This window comes from Tinamus guttatus, unplaced genomic scaffold (genome assembly GCF_059628265.1).
Source record: "Tinamus guttatus ecotype Peru unplaced genomic scaffold, ASM5962826v1 Tinamus_guttatus_pri_ptg001240l, whole genome shotgun sequence".
Lineage (NCBI taxonomy): Eukaryota > Metazoa > Chordata > Aves > Tinamiformes > Tinamidae > Tinamus > Tinamus guttatus.
Window position 1 is genome coordinate 1 of NW_028289774.1, and position 13,336 is coordinate 13,336.

At 65.3% G+C, this 13,336-nt stretch overlaps 1 pseudogene across 1 annotated transcript; it reads right to left on the minus strand.

The window, feature by feature from the left end:
- Window positions 1-6: 6 nt before the first annotated feature.
- Window positions 7-2,872, minus strand: LOC148590583 (acetylcholinesterase pseudogene; annotated as a pseudogene). The gene is made up of 2 exons (XR_015914285.1): window positions 1,428-2,872; window positions 7-46 (listed from the first exon to the last, which is right to left on the minus strand). The product of XR_015914285.1 is annotated as an acetylcholinesterase pseudogene (transcript).
- Window positions 2,873-13,336: the final 10,464 nt, after the last annotated feature.

Genomic DNA, 13,336 nt, shown 5'->3' on the forward strand with positions numbered 1-13,336 from the left:
GTACGCCGGCCAGCGCCGCTCCCGCTCCCGCGGCTCGTTGGGGTCCCTGCGGCGGGCACGGGCGCTGGCCGCACGCACGGGGGTCCCCGCGGTGCCGCCCGCCGGCCCCGGGGGCAACTCTGCGCCTCCGTGCGGGTCGTTGGTGCCCGGGTGCCTCCCTGGCTGAGCGCCCCATCTCCAAGCAGCCGTCCATCCGTCTATCCACCCGTCCATCCATCCGTCCATCCATCCATCCATCCATCCATCCATCCATCCATCCATCCGTCCATCTGTCCGTCCATCCGTCCATCCATCCATCCACCCACCTCATCTCCATGTGTCTCTGCACCCCATCTCTGTCCGTCCATCCATCCGTCCATCCCTCCGTCCATCCGTCCATCCATCCAACCATCCCTCCATCCATCCGTCCATCTGTCCATCCATCCATCCGTCCATCCGTCCATCCGTCCGTCCATCCGTCCATCCATCCATCCATCCATCCATCCCTCCATCCATCCGTCCATCCGTCCATCCATCCATCCATCCATCCATCCATCCATCCATCCATCCGTCCATCCATCCATCCATCCATCCCTCCATCCATCCCTCCATCCCTCCCTCCATCCCTCCATCCCTCCCTCCATCCACCTCATCTCCATGTGTCTCTGCACCCCATCTCCATCCATCCGTCCGTCCGTCCATCCATCCATCCATCCCTTCTCTACCCATCTGCACACCCCATCTCCATCCATCCATCCATCCACCTTATCTCCATGTGTCTGTGCACCCCATCTCCAAGCATCCATCCGTCCATCCATCCATCCGTCCATCCATCCATCCATCCATCCCTTCTCTACCCATCCGTGCACCCCATCTCCAACCATCCAACAATCTATCCTTTCTCCATCCATCCATCCCATCTCCATCCATCCATTCATCCAGCCACCCAGCCATGGATGCATCCATCGCTTTCGCCATGCACCCCTCCCTCCCTTGATTTATGGGCCTTATCCCCATCCCTCCACCCAACCATCCCCATCCCTCCACCCAACCATCTCCACCTCTCCAGCCATCTCCATCTCCATCCCTCCACCCAACCACCTCCATTCTCATCCCTCCACCCAACCATCTTCATCCCTCCACTCAACCATCTCCACCTCTCCAGTCATCTCCACCTCCATCTCTCCACCCAACCATCTCCACCCCTCCACCCAACCATCCCCATCCCTCCACCCAACCACCTCCATCCCCATCCCTCCACCCAACCATCCCCATCCCTCCACCCAACCATCTCCACCTCTCCAGCCATCTCCATCTCCATCCCTCCACCCAACCACCTCCATCCCCATCCCTCCACCCAACCATCTTCATCCCTCCACCCAACCATCCCCATCCCTCCACCCATCCCTCCGCCCCCATCCCTCCACGTCCCCCATGCCGGCACCTACCCGGTGCGGGCGAAGTTGCCCCAGTAGCGCATGATCCTGCGGCTGAACTGCTCCTCCTCGGCCGTGTAGTTGAGGCTGGGGTTGAGGGGCAGCCCGAAGATGAACTCGATCTCGTAGCCGTGGGGCACCCCCATCCAGGGCGGCCACAGCATGTTGGACGCGCGGTGCTCGAACAGGTAGGCGAAGACGGTGCCGCCGCGCTCGGCCCAGCGCAGCGCGAAGTGCATGAGCGGACACACCACGTTGTGGTCGCCCACGATGTCGTCCAGCGCCTCGCGGTTCTTCACGGGGTTGTCCTGGTCCAGCCAGTCCGTGTACTGCAGCACCACGGCCTCGGCCGCCAGCTCGTTGGCGTGGGGCACGCCGAGCCGCACGCCGCCCAGGAACTCCTCGCGGCTGATGAGGCTCTCGTTGTCCTTGCTGAAGCCGGGCGCCCCGTACACCAAGAAGTAGCTGCCCTCGTCGCGCACGGCGCCCAGCAGCACCTGCGCCGCGGGGCGGCCCCCGGCGCTCAGCAGCGCCTCGGGGCTGTCGGCGAGGAAGTCGCCGTCCACCACGGGCACGAAGGCGAAGCGGAAGATGCCCTGGCGCGGCAGCACGGCGAACTCCTTGTCGATGAGCTCCTGCGGCTCCTTGGCGCGCAGGCAGCCCAGCAGCTCCGTGTCGTTGCCCGCGCCGCAGCCCACCAGCTTGGCCAGCGCGGCCGCGCGCCGCCGGCCCTCGGCGGCGCCCACGGTGGCCCAGGGCCCGTTGGGGGAGCCGCTCTGCAGCACGGCGCGCTGGAACAGGGGCCAGCTCCCCGGGGACAGCAGGTGCAGCCCGGCCGACGCGGCGCCCGCGCTCTCGCCGAACAGCGTCACGGCGCCCGCGTCGCCGCCGAACGCCGCGATGTTGCTGCGCACCCAGCGCAGCGCCAGCCGCTGGTCCAGCAGCCCCACGTTGCCCGGCGCCTCGGGGTGCCCCGGCAGCGCCAGGAAGCCCAGGGCGCCCACGCGGTAGTTCATGGACACCAGGACCACCCCCTCGGCGTGCGCCAGGTAGCGCCCGTCGTAGACGTCGAGCGAGGCGGCGCCGCTGTAGAAGCCGCCGCCGTAGATCCACACGAGCACCGAGGCGTTGCGCGGCCGCGGCGCCGGCACCCACACGTTGAGGTAGAGGCAGTCCTCGCTCATCTCGCGGTTGGGGTTCCACATCTCGGAGCCGCCGAAGCCCGGGTACATGGTGTCCACGTACTGGTGGCACGCGTGCCGGTAGGCCGAGGCGTCCAGCACGCCGCCCCACGGCCGCGGCGCCCGCGGGCGCTGGAAGCGCAGCCGCCCCACGGGCGGCTCCGCGTAGGGGATGCCCAGGAAGGCGCTGACGTGGCCCGAGCCCACGGGCACCCGCACGCCGCGCACGGCGCCCGCCTCCGTGGCCACCAGCAGCTCGTCGGCGCCCGCCCGGGCCAGCACCAGCAGCAGCAGCAACGCCGGGGCCGCCCGGCCCCACGGCGACCGCTCCATGGCCCTGCGGAGAGAGGCCGCGTGACGGGGACGCGGAGGGGACCCTGCCCGGCGCGCCCGTCCCGCCTCTGGAGGGCCTCATGTGATGGGACCACCATACATGTGCTCCTGAGCCGTCACTGGGGGACATGGGGTGGTGGGAGCCCCATCTGGGTGCTCTTGTCCCATCGCTGGAGGACATGGGGTGGTGGGACCTCCATCTGGGTGCTCTTGTCCTATCATTGAGGGACATGGGGTGGTGGGACCTCCATCTGGGTGCCCTTGTCCTATTAATGGGGGTCATGGGGTGGTGGGACAAGTGGTGGGACCTCCATCTGGGTGCCCTTGTCCCATCGCTGGAGGACATGGGGTGGTGGGACCTCCATCTGGGTGCTCTTGTCCTATCAATGGAGGTCATGGGGTGGTGGGACAAGTGGTGGGACCTCTGTTTGGATGCTCTTGTCCCATCGCTGGAGGACATGGGGTGGTGGGACCTCCATCTGTGTGCTCTTGTGCTATCGATGGAGAACTTAATGCGATGGGAGAAGTGGTAGGATCCCCATCTGGGTGCTCTTGCCCTATCAATGGAGGTCATGGGGTGGTGGGACAAGTGGTGGGACCTCCATCTGGGTGCTCTTGTCCCATCACTGGAGGACAGAGGGTGATGGGACAAGTGGCAGAACCTCTACCTGGGTGCTCTTGTCCTATCAATGGAGAACTTAATGCGATGGGAGAAGTGATGGGACCTCCATCTGGGTGCTCTTGTCCCATTATTGGAGGACATGGGGTGGTGGGACAAGTGGCAGGAGCCCCATCTGGGTGCTCTTGTCCTATCAATGGAGAACTTAATACAATGGGAGAAGTGGTGGGACCTCTGCTTGGGTGCCCTTGTCCCATCACTAGGGCACCTGCCACTATCGGGCCACCATCTGGGTGCTCTTGTCCCATCAACGGGGTGACCTGACACCATGGGACAACAACGCGGCTGCTGTCAACCCATCAGTGGGTGACCCAGTGGAATGGGACCCCCATGTGGGTGCTCCTGTCCCCTCAATGGGGGGTCCCAATGTCACAGGAGCCCCATGTGGGTTCTCCTGTCCCCACAATGGGGTGGCCCCGTTCAAGGGGACCCCCATGTGGGTGCTCCTGTCCCCTCAATGTCACAGGACCCCCATGCGGGTTCTCCTGTCCCCACAATGGGGGGTCCCAATGTCACAGGACCCTCCCATGTGGGTGCTCCTGTCCCCTCAATGGGGGTCCCAGTGTCACAGGACCCCCCATGCGGGTTCTCCTGTCCCCACAACGGGGTGGCCCCGTCCAAGGGGACCCCCCCGGGCGCTGTCACCTCCCGTCCCCTCCCGGGCGCTATCGAGGCCACCAGGCGCCCTGGGCCCTTATCGGCCCCCGGCAGCAGGGAGGGGGCAGCCCGGACGCCTGGGCCTCTTTTGGGAGGGCTGAAGATGGGGGCAGGGTCCACATTGCCATGGGGGATTGGGGGCGGGGGGGGGGGCGGACGCCTGGGCCCCTCCCTGTGGGGTGGGGGCACCCGAACGCCTGGGCCCTTTGGGGTGGGGGTGCCCGGACGCCTGGGCCCGTTGGGGTGGGGGGGCCCGGACGCCTGGGCCCTTTGGTGGGGGGGTGGGTTGCAGGAAGCCTGGGCCCTGCCGGGGGGGAGCGGAGCAGGGGGACCCCCCCATCCCGGACGCCTGGGCCCTTTTCCCCCTTGCACAAGGGTAGAGCCCCCCCTCCAGTGCCCCCTGCCCGGTCCCTGTTTCCCCCCGGTCCTGCCTGTCCCTGTCCCCGCGGTCCCTCCGTGTCACCCGGCGGCGGCTGCGGCGTCGGGAGGGACCCAGGGCGGGGGCCACGGCCGTGGGGCAGGGCGAGGGCGGGGGCACCGCTATGGGGCAGGGCCATGGGGCACGGCTGCAGGGCGGGGGACAACGCTGTGGGGCGGGGGGCAATAGGGCAGGGGACACATCAGAGGGGCAGGAGGTGCCGCTGTCGGGCAGGGGGCACCGCTATGGGGCAGGGGACGGGGCCATGGGGCAGGGGATCCAGCCATGGGGCAGGGGACAGGGCCATGGGACACAGCTGTGGGACAGGGAATGACACTGTGGGGAAGGGGACACCACTGTGGGACAGGGGATGTCACCATGGGCAGGGGACACCACTATGGGGTAGGGGACACCACTATGGGGCAGGGGATCCATCCATGGGGCAGGGGACCCAGCTGCAAGTGACGACCATAGGGCAGGGGCTGGCGGGGGGCCAGCGCCACCCCCCCCCCATTTGGGGACAGCTGTGGGGCCGGGGCAGGTGGCAGCTCCCAAAATAGCCCCATAAATCCCGGGAGCGGAAACTGGGGGGGTGGCAGAGGGGATGAGGAGGCCACTTGTGGCGGGGGGGGGGGGGCACACGCGTGTGCAAGGGCCTGCTTGCTGTGAGGCTGCACGCGTGTGCAATGGGGCACGTGTGTGCAATGGGGCACGCGTGTGCAATGGGGCACATGTGCGTGCAATGGGACATGTGTGTGCAATGGGGCACGCGTGTGCAATGGGGCACGCGTGTGCAGCTGCATGTGAGTTTGCAGCAGGACACGCGTGTGCAATCGCACGCGTCCGTGCAGGTGTCGTTGCACACGCGTGTGGTTGCACATGCAACGCGGCTGCACACGCGTGTGCACCGTGGGGGTCACACACATGTCCCTGCCCTATAGATGGGGCCCTCAGAGACCCCCCTCCTCACTGCTCCATAGGGCCCCCCTGCCCTATGTCACCTCCCCCCCCATTCAGCCCCATGGGGAGACCCACTCCCATAGGGGACCGCCCCCCCCCTATATATCCATAGGGAGACTTGTCCCCTACACATCCAGCCCTATAGACCAGCCTCATAAGGGGACTCATGCCCTACACATCCTGCCCCATAGGGACCCCCCCCCCTACACATCAAACCCCATAGGGAAGCCTGACCCCTACATATGCAGCCCTATAGAGGCTCCGCAGGGACATATGGCCCCTATGTGTCCAGCCCCATAGGGAGAGCCTGGCAGCCCCATAGCACCCCTCGCCTATATACCCAGCTCCATAGGGAGGCCCTGGCCCTATACGCCCAACCCTATAGTGACCCTCCCTTATATTCCCAGCCCCATAACAACCCTCCCCTATACATCCAGCCCCATAGGGGAGCCCGGCCGAGCCCCATAGGGAGACCTGCCCCCTCCAACACCTCATAGGGGCCACCCTATAGGTCCCCCCCAGCCCTATAGGGGATCCCCCCCGCTCCCATTTCCGGCTGCGGGAAGCGGTACCCGGGGTGTGGCCGGGAGGGAAGGATGGATGGGGGGGATGGATACAGGGATGCGGATGGGGAAGGAGGGATGGGAAGAGGGGAGGATGGAGGGAAGGGGGGGGGTGAAAGAAGGGATGGGGGGACGCGGGATGGAGGGAGGGATGGAGGGAGGGATGGAGGGAAGGGGGGGATGTGGGATATAGGGGGGGATGTGGGATGCAGGGAGGGATGGAGGGAGGGATGGAGGGGATGGAGGGAGGGATGGAAGGGGAGGGGGGGCCGGGAGAGGGGGTCGGAATGGGGGTCCCGGGGGTGAGCGGGGGGGAGGAAGGTGGGGGGGGCGATGGAAAAGGGGGAGGGATGAGGATGGGGATGGGGATGAGGATGAGGATGAGGATGGAGGGATGAGGATGAGGATGGAGGGAAGGAGGAAGGAGGGATGGGGGGCGGGGGGGGGCCCCGCTCTTGCCTCTCTCCTCGGCGCCTCTGTCGCGGCGGCTGGAAAACACCGGGAGGCCGCGGGTTAAATGGGGGGGGTCACATGGAGCCGCCCCTCCCCCTGCTGCAGAGCCGCCCCTCCCCCGGCTGGGGGGGCGGGGGGGGCGGGGAAGGGGCCCAGGCGTCCGGGTCGCTGCGGCCGAGACCGCCCCCCCCCCCCCCCGCACTGCGTGACCCCAATGCAGCCCCCCCCCCCACCCCGACCCCTTCACTTATGGGGCTGGGGAGGCCGCTGCCCCCCCCCCCCCCACCCCGTGCAGCGCCCGCCGCCACCGGGGGGCGCCCTGAGCCCTGCGGGGCCCCGGACGCCTGGGCCCCCGGGGGGGGGGGGGGGGCGGGAGGAGGGAGGTGATGTTGGACCCGGGGGAGGGGGGCGATGTTGGACCCGGACGCCTGGGCCCCAGGCTGGGGGGGGGGGGGACAGGGGGAGGGAGGTGATGTTGGCACCGGGGGGGGTGGGGAGGGGGTGTTGGACCCGGACGCCTGGGCCCTCGGGAGGGGGGGGGGGCGGGAGGAGGGGGGTGATGTGGGACCCGGTGGGGGGGAGGCGGGAGGAGGGGGGCGATGTCGGAGCCGGCGGGGGGGCGATGTCGGAGCCGGACGCCTGGGCCCTCGGAGGGGTCGGGGGGGGGGCAAAGAGGCTCCCGGACACCTGAGTCCCCTGAGGGGGGGGGTCCTCAGGGGTCCCCGGGCTCCTGGGTCCCCTGCGGGGGGCGGGGAGGGGACCCGGACGCCTGGGCCCCCCAGGGGGTTATTCGGAGTGAGGGGGGGTGAAGCGGAGCCCCCCCCCCCCGCGGGTCCTGGCATCCTCCACCCCCCGGGCTTCCTGCCCCCCCCGCCGCGCCAGGAGGGGCCCAGGCGTCCTGGCGCCCGGCCCGGCCTCCCCGCACTGCGGCTCCGCTCCGGCCAGCGCTAAAATTAGCCCGGGGCAACCGGAGCCGGCGGGGCCGCCCGCGCACACGCGTGTGGGGCGCCCGACCCGCCTTTGCACGCGCGTGTGCAAGCGTGTTACAGGGGGGTCCCGTGTGTGCACGTGGCCCAGACTTTGCACACGCGTGTGCAAGCGTGTTGCAGGGGGTCCTGCAGGTGCACGTGTGTTGCACAGGGCCCAGGCTTTGCACACGCGTGTGCAAGCATGTTGCAGGGAATCCCGTGTGTGCACGTGCAGGTGCACACATGTTGCATGTGTGCAAGTGTGTTGCAGGTGGTCCTGCGTGTGCACATGACCCAGGCTTTGCACACACGTGTGCAAGCGTGCTGCATGGGGTCCCGCATGTGTACGTGCTGCACATGGCCCAGGCTTTGCACACGCGTGTGCAAGCGTGTTGCAGGGGGTCCCATGTGTGCACATGGCCCAGGCTTTGCACATGCATGTGCAAGCGTGTTGCAAGGGGTCCCATGTGCAGGTACAACTGGGGTGCACGTGGCCCAGGCTTTGCACACGTGTGTGCAAGCGTGTTGTGGGGGGGGGGGTCCCATGTGCGCACATGCAGGTGCACGCGTCTTACACATGGCCCAGGCTTTGCACACACGTGTGCAAGCGTGTTGCAGGGGGTCCCGCGTGTGCATGTGTTGCACATGGCCCAAGGTTTGCACACGCGTGTGTAAGCGTGTTGCAAGGGGGCCCAGGTGCACACATGCTGCACGTAGTCCAGGCTTTGCACATGTGTGTGCAAGCGTGTTGCAGGGGGTCCTGCGTGTGCATGTGCAGGTACACGCATTGCACCTGGCCCAGGCTCTGCACACACATGTGCAAGGGTTTTGCACATGTCCCGCGTGTGCATGCATCACACATGGTCCAGGCTTTGCACACGCGTGTGCAAGCCTGTTGCAGGGGGTCCCAGGTGCGCATGTGCAGGTACAACCGTGTTGCACGTGGCCTGCACTTTGCACACGTGTGTCGCACAACCGCACATGTCACCCCTCCACCCCCCGCTACCGCAGACGTGACACCCGTGGCTGGGTGACGGTGGCGGGGGTGACGCCTGGTGACGCCCGCGTAACAGCCACCGCCCGCGGGTGTCATCGCGCACCCGTGTCACTGCCAACGTGCCCTGTTCAAAGGGTGACAGCCCCCACCCCCACCCCAGCACCTGTGGGCCCAGGCGTCCGGGTGTCCCCCGCTTTGAACCCCCCCAAAACAGCCTTTCCCCCTCTCCCATCTCAGTGTGGGCCCAGGCGTCCGGGCCCCTGGAAGCGCCTCGGCCCCAGGCACCCGGGAAGAGGGCCCAGGCGTCCGGGAGGGGGCCCAGGCGTCCGGGCTACTGTTTGTGTTGGCAACGGGCCGGGCAGGTAGCGGCGGGGTGACGCCCGCGGGAGCCGGGCGACGGGGACACAACACCCGGAGGGACCTGGCGACTGTGCTGGGAGACACTGGGAGGACCTGGGGGACACTGGGAGGGTCTATGGGGGGCACTGGGAGACACTGGGGGGGTCTATGGGGGCACTGGGAGACACTGGGGGGTGTCTGGGGGCACTGGAAGGGCCTGGGGGGCACTGGGAGAGACTGGGAGGGTCTATGGGGGCACTGGCTGCTGCTGGGGGTACTGGGAGACACTGGGAGGACCTGGGGGGGCACTAGGGGGGTCTGGGGGGCACTGGGAGACACTGGGTGCTGCTGGGGGTACTGGGGAGTCTGGGGGGCACTGGGAGGGTCTATGGGGGCACTGGGAGACACTGGGGGGGTCTGGGGGACACAGGGAGCACTGGGTGGGTCTATGAGGGCACTGGAGGGTCTGGGGGGGCACTGGGAGACACTGGGTGCTCCTGGGGGCACAGGGAGACACTTGGGGGGTCTATGGGGTCACTGGGGGGTCTAGGGGGCACTGGGAGACGCTGGGTGCTGCTGGGGGCACTGGGAGGTACTAGGAGGCATTGGGAGATGTTGGAGGCGCTGGGAGCACTGGGAGACACTGGGAGCACGGGGAAGCATGGGGAGGTGCAGGGGACACCAGGGACACTGGGAAGTACTGGGGACATTGGGGGCACTGGGAGACCCCAGGGATGTGTGGGCACTCTGGGGACACTAGGGGACACTAGCACTGGGACAGTTCTGTCCCCAAGGTCCTTCCATGACCTGTGACATCCCTATGCCCTCTGTTCCCAAGACACCCCCATGTCCCTCAATGGGGACAGGGGACATGGGGCTGTCCCCAGTGCTCCATGTCCCCTGCCAGGACCCAGGACATGCCCATGTCCCCCCACCCAGTGTCCCCACAGAGAACCGCGATGTCCCCTGTCCCCAGGCCCCTGCCACGACCCAGGATGTGCCCGTGTCCCCTCACCCAGTGTCCCCATGGTGGTTTACACCCCCACGCCCCTGTCGCGCTGTTGTGGCATCTCCATGTCCCCAACACAAACACGCCGTGACCGCCCTGTCCCCGTTGAACCCGGTGTCCCCTCTGCTACCTCCCACCGTCCCCATTTCGGGAACAGCGACATCCCGGAGGGGAAGCGGGGACTCCCCCACCTCCCTGGTGGCCTCGGGGGGTCCTCGGGGTTGTCCCCTGCCCACCCCGGGGTGCGGCGGAGCGGTGACGCTCCCGCCCGGGTGTCACCTCTCATCCGCGCTGTCCTTTCACCTGCGGCACCACCCGGCGAAATAAAACCCGGAGAATCCGCCCCGGGGGGTGGGCAAAGGACACGGGCGGCCCCGAGGTGATATCGGCCCGGAGCTCAGTCGGGCGCCAGCGGCCGGGAGGACGGAGATGAAGAGGAGGCGGCTGCTCTTCCTCCTCCTCCTCCTCCTCGGAGGGCTGCGGGCAGGTGAGTCCTGGAAATGGTCTTCCCAATTCCGCGGTGGGAACAACCAGGATGGGGTGGGAGACGGGGGGAACTGCAGAGGGGTCTGAATGGACAGGCTGGTGGGAATGGCCCTGGGGAGGAGATGGAGGAGCTGGAGGGAGGAAGAGGAAGGGAGTGAAGGGAGATCCCTGGAACAGGGAGGGTGGAGGACAGGGAGGGATAGGGAAGGACAGGAGGCCGGGGGGCTACAAGCCACACCATGGAGGTGGCCTCTGTCACCAGCAGAAGTGGTGAAAGGGAGAAAGATTAGGGGTGATGGACCTCAACTGAACTGTGAGTTTCCATGGCAGCCTCTTCTACAACAACCCCTGACAATACAACATTCGAAACATCTCATACCACCACCCCGTTCAATACCACTACACAAGAAACTAACGCAACTACAAACACCCCTACCTCCTTAACCACCAAAACCCCAGGGAGCACCACAAAATCGATATTACAAACAGTACCTACTATCTCTCCCACTTCTACCACAACTACAGACATTTCTACGAACTCTGCCTCTACACCCAGCACAATATCAGCTACTACCACCTCAACGGAGCCTTCCACATCATCCTCCACCACCTTGAAAGTCACGCTGGTCACAAGAAGCAGCACAAAGCTGACCTTAATCACATCACCTGTGAAAGGGTCGACCTCCCAAGCCACCACCACTGGAGAAACCAGCAGTGCGGAGACCTCCGTGACCTCCAGCTCTCAGGCCATCAACACAGCAGCTTCCAGCACCTCAACGGAGACCTCCACGTCATCCTTCACCACCTTGGGAATCACTGGGACCTCCAGCAGCAGCACAGCGGTGACCTCAACCACATCACCTGTGACATCGTCCACCTCCCAAGCCACCACTGATGGAGGAATCACCAGTACACAGACCTCTGGGACCTCCAGCTCTACGGCCAGCACCACAGCTGGTCCCACCACCTCAATGGAGACCTCCACGTCATTCTTCACCACCTTGGGAGTCACGGGGACCTCAAGCAGCAGCACAGAGGTGACCTCAACCACATCACCTGTGACATGGTCCACCTCCCAAGCCACCAGCGATGGAGGAACCAGCAGCACAGAGACCTCTATGACCACCATCTCTCAGACCAGCACCACTCCCACCATCAGCGCCTCAACGGAGACCTCCACGTCATCCTTCACCACCTTGGGAGTCACAGGGACCTCCAGCAGCAGCACAGAGGTGACCTCAACCACATCACCTATGACATGGTCCACCTCCCAAGCCACCACCAATGGAGGAACCACCAGTGCAGAGACTTCTGTGACCTCCAGCTCTCAAGCCAGCACCACTCCCATCCTCAGCAACTCAACAGAGACCTCCACGTCATCCTTCAGCACCTTTGGTGTCACTGGGACCTCAAGCAGCAGCACAGAGGTGACCTCAACCACATCACCTGTGATATCGTCCACCTCCCAAGCCACCACCTATGGAGGAACCACCAGTGCAGAGACCTCTGTGACCTCCAGCTCTCAGGCCAGCACCACTCCCATCCTCAGCACCTCAACGGAGACCTCCACGTCATCCTTCAGCACCTTGGGAGTCACTGGGACCACAGGCAGCAGCACAGAGGTGACCGCAACCACATCACCTGTGACATCGTCCACCTCCCAAGCCACCACCTATGGAGGAACCACCAGTGCAGAGACCTCTGTGACCTCCAGCTCTCAGGCCAGCACCACAGCAGCTCCCAGCACCTCAACGGAGACCTCCATGTCATCCTTCAGCACCTTGGGAGTCACTGGGACCTCCAGCAGCAGCACAGAGGTGACCTCAACCACATCACCTGTGACATCATCGACCTCCGAAGCCACCGCCTATGGAGGAAACACCAGTGCAGAGACTTCTGTGACCTCCAGCTCTCAGGCCAGCACCACTCCTGCCCTCAGCACCTCAATAGAGACCTTCACATCATCCTTCACCACCTATGGAGTCACGGAGACCTCAAGCAGCAGCACAGAGGTGACCTCAACCACATCACCTGTGACATGGTCCACCTCCCAAGTCACCACCGATGGAGGAACCACCAGCGCAGAGACATCTGGGACCTCCAGCTCTCCGGCCAGCACCACTCCTGCCCTTAGCACCTCAATGGAGACCTCCACGTCATCCTTCACCACCTTGGGAGTCACGGGGACCTCAAGAAGCAGCACAGAGGTGACCTCAACAACATCACCTGTGACATGGTCCACCTCCCAAGCCACCAGCTATGGAGGAACCACCAGCACAGAGACTTCTGTGACCTCCAGCTCTCAGGCCAGCACCACAGCTGCTCCCACCACCTCAATGGAGACCTCCACGTCATCCTTCAGCACCTTGGGAGTCACTGGGACCACAGGAAGCAGTACAGAGGTGACCTCAACCACATCACCTGTGACATGGTCCACCTCCCAAGCCACCACCTACGGAGGAACCACCAGCACAGAGACTTCTGGGACCTCCACCTCTCAGGCCAGCACCACAGCTGGTCCCACCACCTCAATGGAGACCTCCACGTCATTCTTCACCACCTTGGGAGTCACGGGGACCTCAAGCAGCAGCACAGAGGTGACCTCAACCACATCACCTGTGACATGGTCCACCTCCCAAGCCACCAGCGATGGAGGAACCAGCAGCACAGAGACCTCTATGACCACCATCTCTCAGACCAGCACCACTCCCACCATCAGCGCCTCAACGGAGACCTCCACGTCATCCTTCACCACCTTGGGAGTCACAGGGACCTCCAGCAGCAGCACAGAGGTGACCTCAACCACATCACCTGTGACATGGTCCACCTCCAAAGCCACCACCGATGGAGGAATCAGCAGAACAGAGACTTCTGTGAC